We start from the raw sequence: 4,867 nt of genomic DNA, 5'->3' as shown, positions 1-4,867 counted from the left end.
GATCAGAGAATACCAGCTAAATGAGTTCCACCCCATTTTTAATCTGCTATTTATTTCACACTAATGTTTTGGATCGGCGGTAGCTATAGTCGGATACAACTTTAGAAGTCAGCGGCATTTCCTCCTCAAAAGCGGATGAACACAAGCCTGGACCAATGGGCGCGCACTCGGGACTGACGTCATGAGTGGGACGGCCGGTGGCTCCACCTTCGGAGAACATCGGCGCGTGGATGAGCGGGACTATTTCTTTGGTCGCGGAGGCGATCGCCTGCCGCGCTTCGGTCGTCTGGGCGGGGCCTCTCCTGACTTCCTATATTGTATCCGACTATAGCTGGCCTAAGACGTATTCCCTTGCCACTTTCAGGGCCTCGTTACTTATGGCAGTCGCTGTTCTTTAGGGAGAGTGTTAAACACTGCTTTAGGTTCCTATATATTAATTTTTACCTACTCTGCTGCTTTGCCTGCCCAGCGCAGTAATCATGCTTTGCAATGTGTACCCTGAGCAGTGAGGTATTGTCATAAGCGAATCGCAGTTTATTAAGGTATCCTCCAACAACTCTTATCCCCAGCTGTTCCTAATTCAAGGCTTTGAAAAACTGCTGTAAACTAGCGGTGAATGGCATTATAGATATTGTATCTCCCTGTCTTACACCTTTGTTTATTGGGGTTTTATTGCATTCTTTATGAAGGACTACGGTGCTCGTGAAATGGCTCACATGCCACTCAAAAAGACCTTGACTTCTTGTTTTCTTTTTTGTTTTTGTTTTTTTTGACCGTGTGCTCCAATGGCAGGTCACGAGCTCGATGGATGGCTACGTCGGCCTCATTCATACCGGCATGTAAGGCAAGAACGCGTGTGTACATGTGTACCATGGTTCAAGTACGCATAAAATGAATACTAAAATTGAATAAATAAGTTTAGCTACATGAGTTAATCCAGCTTGTTAGGTACAAGATGTACAAGATAAAAGAAATTCACAGTAAGCAGAGGCTTCATAGAACAGATGAGATGCAAAAATTAAGTTCGTGTGATTATTACATGAGTTCTACATAAATGATATTCCATATAGATATCATACAAAATTACTTACTAGGAAGCAGTTTCATGTACCCGATTACTCGATTATGTCGTATTTGATTAAAAATATCTTCATTTTGATCCTTTTATGGTACAGCTGCCGTATCAATATGTACGTGTGATTATTACATATGTGCATCTGTACTCCCGATTTCTTTTTCTTCATTGGGATATGTGTTGTGGCTTGTAGCCCACCCTCCTATTTAACTCCTGCAAAGACTCTGACGGCGTAATCAATAAGAGCAAGTAGATATCGCGCTATGACCCCCGGTTTGTAGTTCATTTAGTTTGTGCAGCGTTATTTTGTCACTTAACTGCACTCTATTCTACTTTTCTCATAATACCCCCAGGCTCACCCACATGAGAAACGACCATTGGTCAACGCCGTTCCAATCTTGCTTCTACTCATCTGTTCCTGCATGTTCCAATCTCTGCTTATCGCATATTTCTGTATATTTTTTACACGTACATCCACTCCTGACATAGCCCTAACCAGCTGCATTATGTGTAAATAAATATTATTAGAAAAAAAAACATATCTCCCCACGAGCGTTTTCAACGAACCTCGCTTGTTTCCTAGCTGTGAGAATGGCAGACTGGGCTTGTTGGTTAACACATTTGAAGTTTTAAGGCGCGAATAAGACACGGACGAAGAATAGGAACACACACACGGAGCGCTCCGTGTGTGTGTTCCTATTCTTCGTCCGTGTCTTATTCGCGCCTTAAAACTTCAAATATTTTTCCAAGCTAGTTCGTGTGCCGCTTCACAGATGGCAGCACTTGCTTGGCAATTTCTTTTATTTTACCTGTCCCTTCACATTTTTTCGCGACTTTAGAAAATGGCGTCCAGTGAAGCCGACCCATGAGTTGTTCGTGCATCGTCTTGCGGAAAAGATGCCTTTTGTCATCGTCCAGCTCTTTAGGCGACAGTTATTCAGATACCGAAGATATTCAGATACATTTATTCAGATACAGTTATTCAGATACCGAATTTACTTCGATTCTCGAAGCGTAAGCGCTAGTGTGATGGCATTGGGATTAGCAGTTCATCAGACGAGGGAGGATCACCCGAGGACACCATCATTATGCTACTTCACTATGTTAATTTGACTGACAAAGCGTAGCAATTTTTTGTTCGTCAATCAAAACATGCTTTTTATAAGCAAAATACTCAATATAACTTTTTAAAATAAACTTTTTGACAGAAAAACGCTCAAAAAACAAGAACGGTTAGAGGGTTAAAGGGACACTAAAGGTCGCGGCGATTTTTCAAGAAGAACCTTGTTGTGACTCACAGATTTCGGTGGCGGCGACGAACGCGAAAAGCCCAGCGCCGTCAACCGAAGGTGCGTCGCTCACACAGGTGTTTGTATGCGCCGTTTTCCAATAATTCATGCTTTCTTGATTGTGGGCTTGCCGGCGATCAGCCGTTTCTGATACGGCAATCTGATCTTTTATCGAGGGCACTTGCATTTCACGTTGCCACATGTCATTTTTGCCTGGATATGAACGCATGACCGTCGTTGTTGCCTGGAGCAACAAAAGCGTTGCTTTGCTATGCACGTAGACGAATGTCCCATTTTCGGAATAGGAGAAGAAACAGTTAGGATACAGCATCTATCTATCTATCTATCTATCTATCTATCTATCTATCTATCTATCTATCTATCTATCTATCTATCTATCTATCTATCTATCTATCTATCTATCTATCTATCTATCTATCTATCTATCTATCTATCTATCTATCTATCTATCTATCTATCTATCTATCTATCTAGCTATCTATCTATCTATCTATCTATCTATCTATCTATCTATCTATCTATCTATCTATCTATCTATCTATCTATCTATCTATCTATCTATCCTTAAATGGGCCCTGCAGCCCTTTTCCAAGTAATATCGAATGACTTTATTAATAGAGTTTATGGCCTTCCGAATCGACTACTGCAGATTTTTTTTTTAATCCGTCAAGTGCGAGCGCGGATTCACAGGCGTTTGTCGCACGCTTTAAAGCGCTTTCTCTCTCCTTTCGTACCAGCGAGCGCGCTGAAAGCTACCCAAGCCCCGCCACGGTGGCCTAGTGGTTATGGCGCTCGAGTGCTGACCCGAAGGTCGCGGGTTCGAGTTCCGGCCGCGGCGGCTGCATTTTCGATGGAGGAGAAAATGTTTGAGGCCCGTGTACTTAGATTAAGGTGCACGTTAAAGAACCCCAGGAGGTCGAAATTTCCGGAGCCCCCCACTACGGCGTCTCTCATAATCATAGCGTGGTTTTGAGACGTTAAACCCCCGATATTATTATTGAAAGCTACGCAAGGTGGGCATGACAAGGGGGCAAGGAGACGCGTCCGTTCGTAAGCGCGCGTCATGATCTTGAACACTCTTTTTTTCTTTGTTTTTCTTCGAACACGCGGCTTACTTTCAGTGTGATGGCGAGCGCGAGCGCGGGAACGTGGCGGCATCCCGCGGCGGCCGCAGTAACTATGCTGCTCACGATGCTGAAATCAGCCAATGGCCGTGGACTTTGGTTTTATGGAGCGGCCATTTGGCTTTATGGCATCATTTGTCGAGAGAAGAGCGAGTGATTTCTAGCTGACTGAGAAATAAATATAAATTCTAGGCTACGTGCTGCACTATACCTAACGTTTGGCTCACGTGTTGTCACGAGCTTCGACTACCGATCGGCAGTGTTTTTGGCCATGCTAAAAAAGTGTTGCAGGGCCCCTTTAGCCTGGCACATACCAAAATCGGCGCAGGAGGACATGAGTGTATGACGAACACGATTAGGAGATCATGACATGAATACTATTTTTTTTTTATTTGCGACATAGACTTGCCCTTAAGGCATAATATTTGTTTTGTATATTTGTGTTAAATGTGCGCCGTTAGGCCGGTGTTGTGTATGAAGTGAAGAAGTGTCTTGTGGAATGTGTTGTCATGTATCCATCGGTCATAACTGTTTGTGTCACTGTAGCGAAGACCAGCTTGCAGGAGATGACGGGAGCGTTCCGACTGTAATCCTTGGCATGTCCATATAAGGTGGTATGCATCTGCTTGTATCACCGGAACAGAACAGTACGGACATGTAGAACCAACTGGTAAATGCGACCAGTTCCATGTTCAAATAACAGCCGGTGTAAGGGCCACCCCTCCTACACGACTTATATTGTCCCGTACGTCATGAAACCCTTTCCACCAGAGATGTGTGGCACATACCCGAATACCTGCCTGTGGTACGCGGGTATACGCCACTGGTGATTCGCAGTCTATATTAACCCAGACTTTTGAAGTCTTGACGAGATAGCGTCAAAGAGCCCGTGTCGCTGAATGTGCGGTGCCGGCGTCGGCAGCTTTGTCGATGGGTGAAAAATTCCGATGGATGCAAAGCATACAAATCACGGCTCGAGCCGGAATCGAACCCAGGCATTCTACATGGCTGTCACGTATTCTGCTACAGAGCCATGTCGGTGTCTCAAACTGCTTCAGAAGAAGACCCTACACAAGCGTCATGTCGGGACAACGCCAATTGCAGTTGCGGGGTTTGGCATGCGCTTTTATAACAACGTAATGAACATAACGTATGTACCCCTATGACTCCGTAACCTATAATGAAGACCATAGTGATTTTTTTAACACAACAACACAAGAAAGACGACAGGACAAAGCACTACTGTCAACTACCATCATTTATTGTGTCACATCACTGTTTATACAGGAAAAATACGAAAAGATGATGCGTAGTGTACAGACGGGTCCACTGTTAACGGGAACGCTTGCCTACACGCC

This window comes from Rhipicephalus sanguineus, chromosome 10 (assembly GCF_013339695.2).
Source record: "Rhipicephalus sanguineus isolate Rsan-2018 chromosome 10, BIME_Rsan_1.4, whole genome shotgun sequence".
In the NCBI taxonomy this organism is placed as follows: Eukaryota; Metazoa; Arthropoda; class Arachnida; order Ixodida; family Ixodidae; genus Rhipicephalus; species Rhipicephalus sanguineus.
This window is presented reverse-complemented; position numbering follows the sequence as displayed.